The following is a 14,173-nucleotide window of genomic DNA, read 5'->3' on the forward strand; positions in this document are numbered from 1 at the left end:
CTACATTGTAAGCCGATGAGTAATCTACCCCCAGGAACTTTTTCATCATAGTCTCGTGCTTGGGGGCATCCCCCACCGTGACCATTAGTTTGATAGTTCCTACTAATGATAGGCATTCTTCTGTGAACCCATATATCACTTGGGAACACGCTGTCAGGTCCTTGACCGTGAGCTTCATCTTCTCTAGGGATGATTTGTAGATGATATCTACTGACGATTTGAATGGTAAGGACTAGAGGGTCATTGTGGGGGTACCTCACGTGTCTGGTGTCATCCTCCGTAAAAGTGAGAGTTTCACTTTCATACTTTGGATTTCTTGGAGACCGCTCCTCGACTGCCATGCATTGGGAAGACTCCTCTACCTCATGTCTTAGGGTCCTTGCATATCGTTCACGAGCATAAATACTGTTTCCTGCTATGTGTGGCCCCCACATATGGTATATAATGTGAAGTCTACGGCCGCTGGCTCCAAAGGAGGCTCCTCTACCTTCGGAATTCCAGACTCTTGCTCGGGGTTTCGCTCTTGACTCGGTACCTCGAGATTTTTCCTAATCGGAGAAGGAACTCTATCTTATCTTTAATTGTATGCACTCATTTATGTCGTGCCCATAATCATTATGGAAATGACAAAACTTATTCTTGTCCCTCTTTCCTTCTGAACGCAAGGATGGTGACTTTCGGTGTGGTACCTCCTGGTATGTTACCAAGTAAATCTCCGCCCTTGATGTAGTCAGAATGGTATAATTGGTGAACCTGGGCTGGTAGGGCTGATGTTTAGGCTGTTTGTCGACTAGTGCTGACTTACCTTTCTTTTCTCCACCTTGCTCGGCCCCTGGGGTACTCCTCTTCTTACCGTTGCCCCTATTTTCGCCATGAGGGTTTGCGCCATTCTTGTTTGCCTTGATAGTGGTCAGATGGTTGATGCCTTTTTATTCCTTCATGATAGCGTCATCTAGCTTCATGTATTTTTCTGCTCGGCCCAGGAGCTCCTGTAAGGTGTTTATGGGGTTCTTGTGTATGCCATCCCACAAGGGACTACGATAAATTATTCCTGCCGAGATGGCAACAAACTTCCCTACATCTCTTACTGTGGATGCTCAATTTTCCTCTCTCATGAATCTTTGGATGTTGTCCTTTAGGGATTCATCATTCCCTTGCTTGATGTAATCTAGCGGATTGGCATAAACTGGTTGAATCCGTCTGGAACTAAAGACCTTGCAGAATTCATTCCTGAACTGTTCCCAAGAAGTGATGGATACAAGTTTAAATTTCCAATACCACTCGTGAGCTAAGTCAAAGAGAGTGGTAGGAAATATCTCACACCTATAATCATGCTCCCCACCGAGTAACTCCATTTGATCCTAAAACTTTTCAATGTGTCATACTAGGTCCTCCTTCCCAATGTATGTTGGAAGTTTCAGGGTCTCGTATTTTGGTGGTGGTTGAGCAGCTTGGATCTTGGCACTGAAGGGACTCCCACTTCTATGAGCCAACTTGATATCAGAAGGTTTCTTTGTCAGACCCTGAACAACCATTACAAGTGCATCTATTTGAGCCTACGCTAATGATGGGATCGCTACTCTAAGTGGGGTTGACGTCCCTGGTACCCCGTCCTGAGTGCTGGTCCTTTTGTTGATGACCTCCCTCAAATCTTGAGGTTAGCATCTTTCCCGATCCTATTGAACACAATATTGGTGTTGTTCATCGGTTCCTTTCCCTTGTGAGACTAAGGGTGTAGGGGCAGTAGGTCCGCCTTGGCCTTGTCAGTGCGAAACTGCACCTGAGCCTCTCTTCCTTGAAGACTTTAAGACTTTGAGCAGCCATTTCCATCATGTCATTCCTCTAAGATATTTCACCCTCATCTTCTACGTTGTTCCGTCTGTCCTACAGGGAGGGGGCCTTCGGGTTGGTAACACTCCTAATTTGAGATGAAGTGTTATTCTTCTTAGTCATGTAGGAGACAATCTTGGACTGTGACTCTTCATCATGTCTCTGGGAAAGTGGCTCTGAGAGCGTCCTTGGGGTTTGACTCCTCCCCTGGGACTCTCTATTACTGCTACCTTGCATTCCTGCTGCTTTGGTCTGAGCCTCCCTTACCGCCTGAGCAGCGGTTTCAACGTTAGCTCGGGTTAGCTGGGTAGCCACCTCAAGGGCCACTGCAGCCTCCTGGTGCCTTTGGTCAGCTTTTTGCTCCCTCTGAATCATCCTCTAGACCTGCTCATCTATCTCCCATCGTTGTCATTGCATAGTCGCCCTCCGAAGGGCAGTTTCTACAGCAAAGTTCTCCTAGCTAGCCAGAAATTGCACCATCTCCTCTTGGTGAGCATATTGTGGATCTTCTGCATCAAGTTGGTCTCCAACCTCCACCTGAGGTTCTTCAATGGGGTTGACGAGATCCTGGGTGGTGGAATCCCTGAGAGCTGTCTTCTTTGTCTGGCTAAATTTTGGAGGCATCGTAAAACTGATGAAAGTGTGTTTTCTTGATTTCACACTCTCAATGAAAGCACCAAAATGTTGATCTGTGAAATTGGCCAACGGTCGTATGTACAATATATGACACCTTTTGAGCAGAATGAATATAAAGTACGGCATAGTACAAGTATCTTAAATAAACACACTAGCATTTATAGTGGTTCAACCATGTTCTGATGAAAAGTAATAACCTAATCCACTTAGTCTTTAGTATTGAATCACTCAATTTATAATTACAAATACGAAATGAAGAGTTCACTCGTCAAAAAGATCGATCCCAAAAGTTCCAGAAAAAGAGATCCCTTGAAACGAAGTCCTGGGTCCTTTATTTATAGTACCCAGGGTTGTTGCATGATCAGTAAGAGTGGGTATCATGGTTTGGTACACATTGGGAGTGGAGATACATGTCCACCTTCCATGATTATAAGATCATGGGTCTTCTCATTGTCTTCTCTGGATCGTGGTTGATAATGCATGATTGAGACCTTTGAGAAAACGCTAAGTTTTGATTAGTCTATAAGACATATGTGCTAGGATCAACGACCTTTTAGACCTTAAGTGCTAGGCCCATTGAACCCCTGGGTGCTAGGCATGTGATCTTTTGGGTGCTAGGCCTGTTGATCTTATGGGTGCTATGCCTGTTGATCTCAGTTTGAATGAGCATGAGTTTTTCCTAGTGAAGTATCTCTGGGATTGTAGGTTGACCACCCTATGAAGGATAGGGTGGGCCGACCACCCCTAAGGGTTGGGGTCAGGTCGACCACCCCTTGGGGGACAATGCCAAGTTGACCACCCCTAGGGGGTTTAGGCTTGATCGACTTCCTAGAGGTCTAGACCTATCTTTTTCGCTCATCAGTCATTTTTCAATACTTCGTCGTTTTTCCTTATTTGTGATGCCACGTGATGCTTTCTCATTCGCCACATCATCTTTGGATATTTGAGGTATAACATATGTACTCATAATACTAGTGAACCGTACTTACAATATTTAATCCAAAGAGTCCATATAACTTTGTTTTATTGCGAATTATTTAAATGTGTTCCCTACAATCTTAATCCTCTCGTACCAATACAATATTGTAGTCATAATAACGAATTTGAGATTTTTTTGATATTCATATAATATTATTCCAAAAATTCATTTCAATTATTTATTTCATAAAACATTGTTCAATACATATGCTTTAAAGGGCACTAATCCCAATAGTATCGAGATCGTCGATACCTCATCCATAAAAATTTGGATATCCAGCATAAGTCCCTAAGTCACTCAGCTTCTTTGCTAGTTGCCCCTAGAGCTATAAACTTGACCTCCATTGTTGAGTGTAAAGTACATGTTTATTTCTTTGAACCTAAAGAAACCGCTCCTCCTCCAAGCATAAACACTCTACTGGTTGTGGATAGATTATCTCCTACACTTGATATCCAATTTGCATCGGAATATCCCTCAAGTATCATAGAAACTTTGAATATTGGAGGCTTAGTTTCTTGGTCCTCTCTAGATACCCTAGAACTGTCTCACTTGCCTTCCAATGTCTGATACTTGAATTGTTTGTAAACCTACTAAGTTTACTAACCACTTTACCATTGTTCTTTACAAGCATTATGCTTGAATCAAATGGTGTATTCCCCTATTTGATTTTGAGATGACTAAACTTGCCAAACACTTTCTCAACAAAGTGATCTTGACTTAAGGCATAAACCCCACTATTTCTTCTCACTTTTATACCTAAAATGGTATCAACCTCTCCAAGGTATTTCATCTTGAAAGTGGAAGATAGAAACATCTTTGTTTTCATTATGTCTTTCATCTCATTACTCAAAATCAATAATCATCAATCTATAGACACACCGAGATGACATAGCCATCACAAGTATTAGATTATAAGTACTACTTGTCTACATTATTGTATCTACACCCACCGAAACAATAGTTTTATCAAATTTCTCATGTTATTATTTCAGTGCTTGCTTTAATCCATACAATGATTTAACAAGCCTACACCATTTATGTTCATTTCTCCTTAAAAAAATCCTTATGGTTATTCCATATAGATCTCCTCAGTGAGATCTTAATTTAGGAATGTCATTTTGACTTCCATTTGATGAATATAAAGATATATATTGATGATAAGGAAAATAAACTTTTATTGTGGTTGTCTTAGCAACCGGTGCATATGTGTCAAAATAATTGATTCCTTCCTTTTGTTAAAACCCTTTAGCTCCTCATCAAGCTTTTAAGGTTTGTAATGTGCCATTGGTGTGATATTTCCTCTAAAATATCCACTTGCACCCAATTGGTTTTGAAACTTGTGGAAGGTTTTCTTCCAAAAAACATAGTATCTTGAAGACATTGCAACTTGGTAGGTTTTGTGATCATCTTTAACCTAAAGATCCATAGGAATTTTTTATGTGACTTTTTAAAGGTTAACCTCTACAAGGTAGAGTATTTCTACTTGAGAACATTTCTCAATTGATCCTAACTTTTTAAGCCTTTTGCTTCTCCAAGGAAATATTGGTTGCTCATCAACCTTTGGATCTTTCTCTTTACGAGATTCTCCATACTTGTGGTTTCTTGAGAATTGTATTCACAATATACATTTCTCAAAGTTTTCCCTTGATTCAATTAATACTTTTGCCTCCAAGTCTAGTAGCATATAGGCCTTGCTATTTGAGGCATAGCCAGAAAATGCACACTTTATGGCCCTTAGACCCAACTTGGTCCTTTTAGGCTTTGTGCTCTTGCAATAAGCAAGGTACCCCCACACTTAGATAGCCTAGGTTAGACATATTTCCTCTCCATAACTCATATGGAGACAAATTTTTCTTTTTTCATAGTAATTCGATTCAACATATGACACGCAGCAAGCAAAGCTTCACCCAAACAATTACAACACAATTTAGCATGTAAAAGAATAGAGTTAATCATCTTAAGATAGATCCTATTCTTTCTTTCCGATTTCCCATTTTGTTGTGGAGTGTATGGTGTATTGTATTCATGTATAATTTCATGTTGTTCACAAAACACATTGAAATCATTTGAAAAGTATTCACCGCCCCTATCACCTCTAAGAGTCTTTACTTTCCATTCCAATTGATTTTCTAGTTCAAATTTATAGATTTTAAATGAATTAAATGTCTCATCCTTACTCTTAAGCAAATACACATAAGTATACCTAGAGCAATCATCTATAAGTATACCGGATTTACTCAATAGACTTCCACTCACAATTTTTCTAGTCACATCAAGAACATAGAAAATATTAATTAGTTTGGGTCACTTTCTTTCCATTAGTGAAGAACATATAAATGCATCCCCATACAAGTACCTTGGATCTCTTTTCATTTCCAATTCGGACTTCAAGTCCACCCTTTGCACTTTCAAAGGTTTTGAATTTTTTTTTATCATTGGTTGCATGAATGGTGGCATAAGTATCATACCACCATCCTTGCACCTTTCATTGGGTTGCATTAACTTCACTTGAGGTTGCAATGATCTCAACATCAAATGTGTTGTCCTTGGTATCTTTACTTAGGTTTGCAATGATCTCAACATCAAATGCATTGACCTTAGCATCTTCACTTTCTTTTGCAATGATCTCATCATCAATTTCATTGACATGATCACCTTCTCTTAAGGTTGATTAGTCTCATCACTACGTGCATGAACTATGCCAATTTTCTTTAGGGTTATCATACATTCCTCATCGAATGTATTAAATTAAATTAAGGTCACAAAGATCTCATCATAAATTGTATTAGTCCTAATCTCGTTATATTTAATTTTACAGTTACCATATCTAACATCATGATCAATAACTTCATAAAAAAAAAAAACACGTCTAACAATAACCCTTGAATTTTTTATTAACATTGACCATTGTACTCTTAACATAAGCAATAATCTCATTTGACAAAAATATGGCAGCAAACACATTTCATTCAAATTCTTGAAATCTACACATTTAGAAATAAGGAATTTGATGATACCAATCGCCTTGAATATGTAATCCCATTGTGTTGTCTTATCCTTTATTGATGAAGACTTTGAATCCATATCCACATTCATGTAGAGCATATCCAAATAGAACTTTCTTTGATCTTTCATGGTTATGTATTCAACACAAACCAAATCTTGAAGCAAGGATTTGAAGGTTGTAGAAGATGAATCAATTTCCCTCATTGTTGATTGTGCAAAACACAAAAAGAAAGAAATTAGAATTAGAGATTTTGATTCTTGGGAATATATGAATTTACACTTTCTTAATCAACAATTAACAAGGGGAATAGTTCAATAATAGAAACCCTAGATGCTAATCAAGAACCTTGTTCAAAGTATGATTGCAAATCTTGATGATCAAATAACGATATTCATAATATGAATGAAAATCTTGATAATAAGGTATTAAGTTATTAAATGATTATAAGATGAACTTAGAAACATATAATCATCAATACTAACAACATAAACACCATATAATAACACAAATATAAAGTTAGGGTTTAGAGAAATACAACATTTTGTATTGAGCAACTTGAATCTTCGAACTTGGGGAACTTCTAAGGCTTATACACAAATTAATATCGCTGTCCAAAAGGTCTATTCCAAGCCTTTCCTAATTGTTTGAAGCTAGAACCTAGTAGAATAAGATTTGGGATTGAAGAAGCCTTAAACCTCATTCAATTCAAGCAATGCTTGATGAGTTTCTTGGAGAAAACTTTGATTTTTGAGAGTTAGAGAGAGAAAGGTTAGAGAGAGATTAGAGAGAGTGATAATCTCTTCCAAAACACTATAAGGACCCTTTAATATTGTAGGCAATGTCATTAGGTCTAACCAATAGGATTAGAGATAATTAACTCGTCATTTGGAGCTCATTTTACTTGTTTGTACGGATGCGTCAGGTGATACGTCGCTTGCATGTAGGTGACGTATAACCTGCCAAGTGATACGTTGCCTGCATGTAGGCGATGTATCGCCTACCAAGCGATAAGTCACCTACTAGCAGACGATGTATTGACTATTGGCTTTTGAGCCCCTTTGCATTTAGGTGGTGCAACGCCTCTTAGAAGGCGACGCATCACCACCCCTCTGATTTTTTACCCTTCCAATGGTCCTAAAATTGCTCCAAATGCTGCCAAACTTTTTGGGGATCCTTAAATACCTTCATGTATGACTTTAGACCCATAAAAGTCGCTTTTAGATGCCTACCACACAATCTCATGTTTTCACTTCAACTTAAGTGAAAACCATTAAGTGTTTTGCACCTCATTGTGTAAACACTTAACCATTATATTTAACCAATCTCAAAATTTGGTTCCCTTAAGGGTTAATTATGGGTCTAAATAAGTATTGAGCACAAATCTATAATATGATTATAGATTAATTATTCACTTGTGAATTAATGGTACTAAAGGAACAAGAGGTAATCAGAAAAGTAAAATAGTGATTCTTGACCAACTCTAATTAGCGAACCAATAAATGGAGGACAAAACTATATCTATTGATTACATCATACAAAAGAATACTATCTAAAAATAATTCTATATTTACTTACTGTGTAGTTCTATATTTATAGTGAAGTAATAATAAAATTAATAAATAAGATTATTTAATTAATAATCTTTTTTATTGGAGCTTCATATTATAGGTCCATTATAAAGACCCAAAATCCTAAGCCTGAGACCTTATTAGAGTACTAGTCATTTCAAATTGTTTTAAAGCTTGAAAACCAAATGATAGACTATATAGTGCGTAGAACTTTGTTAAAAACATGAAACATTCAAATATCCGTAATTTAAAATAAAACATTTATTTGTATTGCAAGTAACCAAACAAAACTATTTTCGATCTCCATTGATAATAAAAATGTTGGTATTAAATAATCAAATTAAAAGTACGCATTGGAATATATGGTCTCATTTTAATAAATATTAATACCAACCAGGATCATACACATATATAAATATTAAATCACATACAAATAGATCAGGGATTACATCTTGTAGCCTATCAAGTGTCCTTGAGTCTTTTTGTATAAATCAACGATCTCCTATCTAGAGTTCTGAGATCTCACACCCTAATCTTCTAGACCAATCCTCAAACACACAATGACATGTGTGGGCATGTAGGATTCAAAATGATGATCTATGTGACTCCCTAGATGTACTCCACACATGAGATCTACAGAATTTTGAAAGAGAAAGTTTTGAATAGTTTTCAGGTTTAGAAAAAACTATCGTTTTAGAGAGAGAGTCTGATTATCCATCTATTTCTGAATATCAAAAATATTAGATTTATAGAGATATTTAATCTAATTAAATAATATTTATTTAATTAAAATATAATTTAAATTAAAACTGATTAGATATTTTCAGTCAATTATCTATTTAAATCATATTTAAAAAGAATAATTAAATAACTGATTAAAAAAATTTATTTGAAATTCAAATCCCAAGGATAAAATCCCTGATGTCAGGCACCACACACCGTACTGAATAGTGTGTGTCACTAGCCATATTAAGGTTGCCCTAATTTTCTCATTTGTTTATTTAATCAACTTTTAAGACAAAATACTTATTCCAATATAAATATCAGTTAATTCAAAATTAACTTTATCTTAAAATATCAGTTTTAAATTAAATAAATAAATATCATATTATAAATAAGATTTTATTATTTTCTCTCTTTATATTAATCCAACTAAGATTAATATTAATTTTAACCTATAGTTTTTTTAAAAAAAACTATATAGTTAAATAATTAATTAATTCACAACTAATCAATTACCCATAATTATCAAATAATTATTTTCTTCCTCTGGAAAATTAATTCCTTTGCAATTTAGTCATTTCTCTTAACAAATCTTTCTTTTGACATCCTTACCCTTAACAGTGTAGGACAGAGGTGATCTGGGGACCATGGACCTATAATACGAATCTCCAATAAACAAGATTATTAGTTAAACTCTTTAATCTAGTAATCTTATTTTTAATTTCATGATTACTCCACTATAAATATGGAATTGCACTCTAAGTATTTATAGAATTATATTTACAGAGTTTTCTCTAGTAGTCCATTGATATAATCAATATATGTAGTTATGTTCTCCATTATTGGTTCGTTAATTAGAGCTGGTCAAAATTATCGTTTTACTCTTCTAATTACCTATTGATCCTTAAGTACCATTAATTCACTAGCGAATAATTAATCTATAATCTAATTATAGATTTGAGTTCAATAACTATTCAGTTCCAGTTCCAGAATCAACTCTTAAGGGAACCAATAATCGATCCATTAGGAAAGCATGGATTCCAATATTGTAATTCATGTTCCTAGCAATCCATGATATTAAATCTCCAAAACAAATGTCATTAACCTCATTATTCTAAGAGACCTTAATGAGTGAATCAAAAGATCCAATAAACATAAACATGAGTTCATGAATACTCAGGATTTATATTGATCTACAAATGATCATCTATTATGACAAGAATTAACTCTTTAAGTCAAACAAAAAGTTTATAAAGATAATTAATTCTCATCGGTCCTGTCAAATATAATCTCTATTATATACAACACCTTTACTAAGATGCCTATCCACATCATTAATCCAAATCTAGATTACTTGCTTCTCATATGCTTAGCAAACTGTGCTAGCAACTGTAACACCCTACTTCCTTAGAGCAGTTACTAAGTGAGTTTTAAACGTGCTTTTAACTCGCTAATCGAGGTTTTAAGGCAAACATGTAGTCAAACCTCAAACAGAGTCTTAATCTTTGAAAATAATTCCATTTACTGAAAATCATAAAACGTTTAACATTTGGGATCCCAAAATACTATTTATAAATATTTACAACTCAAAATATACCTAAAGTCGACTATACCACAAAATAAGGTTCTTTACAAACAACTTCCAAAAATACCCCTGGTCGTGGCAGCCAGGCAGGCCAGACATGTACGCGTCGTCTAACGCTCTCCATACTCATGGTCGGTTGACTCTCTCTTTGCCCTTACCTGCACCACAGACCACCCTTGAGCCGAAGCCCAACAAGAAAACTCCACATAGATATACAACATATGCACATAAACCACTCAGCATATAACAAATTCACCAACAAGCTAAACACATACGGCCAAGCCGTCCCAGGCACTTTACCAGGCCCTGGGTTGCGGTCCACACCGTAAGGATATCCTAGGTATCCCTTAGGGTCTTATCCTAGAAACTTGCACTCCACGTGCTTAACGCTGCTCCCAACCCATTGCCGTACCCGACCCTAGCTGATCATTCACATATATTCATACACACCATAATTTAAACATAACTTAAACATATACTAATCAATGGACTACACCCAAGACATAATCATATAGGGCTGTGCCCTGCAACACAACTATGGGGCCTCGCCCTACTCTGTGGGTACAACAGTTTTGTGTCCTGAGCTTCTTGAGCACTGAATCCTCGAGCACGATCCTCTAATACGAGCCTCTCCGAGAACCTAGTCACAACACCTAAATAGCACTCCCATTACTAATTATTTCAAAAGCATCTCCCGGTACCAGACCTGAGCCCTCGGGACCTCCCGAATCCCCACACAAAGTGGCGAAAGCGTCCCCCGAGCCCCCTGAGCAAAAGCCTAAAAATCACAGTTTTCCCCTGCGCAGAAATGGCCTAGCACCGCGGCACCACCCCATCAGGGTCGCGGTGCCCAGAAGGGCCCCTGTCCAGTGATGCGACCTAGCGCCGCAGCGCAGAAAAACAGGGTCGCGGCGCCCCTTCGCCATAAATCTAGGTTTCTCCAAATGTTTTCCCCGAGCCGAAACACCCCCAAATCATTACCAAGACTTGCCTAAGTCCCAAATTATATTCAAAACCCCACATAGACCACCTAACAACTCAAAAACATCAGCAATAAGTTCAAACACACAATCAAACCTACAATTAACAACTTGGTTTAAAACTTCAGAAACTTAAACCAAACCTTTCAAAACTTAAACCAGAACTTGTAAAACTTAAACCATCCCTCAGAATTCTTAAACCACACCAGCAATCAACCAAACAGAGATGCATGGAACCCTTACCTCAAGTGGAGATTCGACCTTGAGCTGCTTTCCTAATCAAATTCCAAGCTTAATTCACAAAATTCAAGCTAAACCTAATGACAATTCACCCCAAGAATTCACCAAAAAAAACACACAATTAAATTCTCAAACCATGATATTCTTAGCTGAGTTCTACAGCATAATTACACAGAATTCCCTTACCTCAATATGTAGAGCAATCCTCTAAATTTTTTGGCCTTAGCTCCCTTCTTGATCCCACAAAATTCAGGGTTTACCTTCCTTCCTTCTTGCTTCTTAGCTTCTCCTTAATTTTCAGCAAGAATTGAGTTTTATCCAAGTGTAGAAAACGTGAATGACCTTCTCTCAGCCATAGTTATCTAAATCCCAGCCAAAAGACCCATTTGTCCTTCCCTCTAACTCTCTTTCTAGTTAACCTCAAGGGCATCCTAGACCTTTCCTATTCTTTTACAAAAATACCACTTTCTCACTTAAAGTAACTATCCTCAATGGTTACCTATAGTTATCCAAGTTACCCAAATGCCATTAACCGTTACTCAAAATTCCCAAACTAAATTTATAATCACTATTACAAAAATGGGATTTCCCGACAGTTTTTAATTGTCTCTATTGAGCAACGACGACAGTCGACTAACTGTCGTATTTTCCTATGTCGGCATAGGATAGCTATGCCGACAGTTATTAGGTGTCACCATTGCTGGCTACGCCGACAGTTATTACGTGTCGTCGTTGCTGCCAATGCCGACAGTTATTAGGTGTCGCTGTTGCTGGCTACGCCGACAGTTATTAGGTGTCGTCGTTACTGGCTACGCCGACAGTTATTAGGTGTCGCTGTTGCTGGCAACGCCGACAGTTAATAGGTGTCACCGTTGCTGGTTACGCCGACAGTTAATCGGTGTCGCCGTTGCTAGCAACGCCGACAGTTATTATGTGTCGGGATTGGTTGTCTATGGTGACAATTTTTAAGTGTCCAAAGTTTCCACACCAGAGGACATTGCAAATATGTTGTCAATGCTCCCTGGTTTCAAAATCAACGTAGCAATTGAAGTAAAAGAATGCACATCAAAAATTAAATTAAATTAATATTGGTAACATTAACTTTATATTTGATTAGTTCTAACACTTTCTAAATAAAAGAAATACATAGTTCCAAAAAAGTTTGTCATAAAATGAATATTTAGCACAGTATACACCTCAAAAAGCTAAATTAACTACATATAATTTGTTAGATTGATTCTGTATTTGATTAGTTCTAACAATTTCTAATAAAAGAAATAAAAAGTTCAAAAAATGATTAAATCCCCTCACATAGGTACTAAGCAAGCATGCCATCATTTAGCGAGTTGCGGTAGAATATATTTTGCCCACTCTTCTTGAACTTCATTAAGTTCTGCGTCAGTATATGGTAAATCTGAATTGAACTGCAAATAATTTAAATTATAAGTTACATGTCAAATATATATGAAATTAAAATATAACTTTATTAAAGTTAAAAGGTAAACACATTTAATTATTACATTATTCGATAGATATGCTCTGGTTCTTTGTTGTGAAATGAGATCCCTAGCATACTTCATGCAGTAGATACCGCACTCTATGGTTTTTGGTTGTTGTCGGCACTGTTGACATAGAAAAATGTAAAAGTATATTACATATACTTGTTAGTATACTTATAATTTAAATCTTATGTTTTATAAAGTTGAATGTTACTTACTTTTGGACTATAATACTTTAGAATTACAACTCTTTTTCTTATTTCCGTATCATATAGCGTGAAAGCACTATACATAATAAAAGTATTTTAATTAGCAAACAAGTACTATTAAAAAGATAATATACTTTAAGGAATGAAACTATATAAACTTACAGCCTAACTATATTTTTCATCTCAATGCGTAATTGAAGGTTAATGGGATCCAAGAACGCCACTGAATGTGAGTGAGGTTGAAATAGCAATAACATCCAATGTTCACTAGAAAACAAACAATCAAATATTTAGAAGATGACTATATGAACTTAACATTTCAAAACTCAATATAAACTTACTTGTTATTCCATGGAAAAATAAGGAATTGCTTCTCGCCCATTTGAATGAATGAATCTTTAAGTGCTTGGGCACGCTTATTCTCATGACCTACACTAACTTCACCTAGATGCTGAAATGCGTACAAATGATCCAACCCATTGGTATGTAGTATATCATCCAACAACCTAGAAAATAATCATATTTAATTATAAAAGACAGGAATATATGCCTCAAATACAATATCATTGGAGTTTTCCCAATCTTGTCCATGTTGCAAAAGTGTGTCACATCATCCTTGAAAAGCGTAGCAATCGTGTTGTATCCAAAAACATGCGATGGGATATTAATCTTCTTGTGGTAGTCATTATCCCATGGTGATACAAACTTCAATAAAGAGGCCAAATTGCTTGACATAGATGCTGAATCATTGTGAGAGATTGACACTACCTCCTGTGTCAATGGCTCTACACGCGGAAGCTTTGGGGGGTGTGGATGTTGAGTGGAAGGTATCATTGCTTCAATATCTTCTTGCTTTCTCTTCTGCTTATGACCCAAGGAAAAGTGAAAATAAAATAAATTTCAAAATAAAATAAGTT

General features: G+C 36.5%; 1 long non-coding RNA gene across 1 annotated transcript; it reads right to left on the bottom strand.

Moving 5' to 3' along the window:
* Positions 1 to 12,695: 12,695 nt before the first annotated feature.
* Positions 12,696 to 13,144, bottom strand: LOC133783925 (uncharacterized). Its single transcript, XR_009871029.1, has 2 exons — positions 13,069 to 13,144; positions 12,696 to 12,972 (listed from the first exon to the last, which is right to left on the bottom strand). It is a non-coding gene; the product is annotated as an uncharacterized LOC133783925 (long non-coding RNA).
* Between the last annotated feature and the right edge of the window lie 1,029 nt (positions 13,145 to 14,173).

The sequence above is a fragment of the Humulus lupulus genome, chromosome 6, assembly GCF_963169125.1.
Source record: "Humulus lupulus chromosome 6, drHumLupu1.1, whole genome shotgun sequence".
In the NCBI taxonomy this organism is placed as follows: domain Eukaryota; kingdom Viridiplantae; phylum Streptophyta; class Magnoliopsida; order Rosales; family Cannabaceae; genus Humulus; species Humulus lupulus.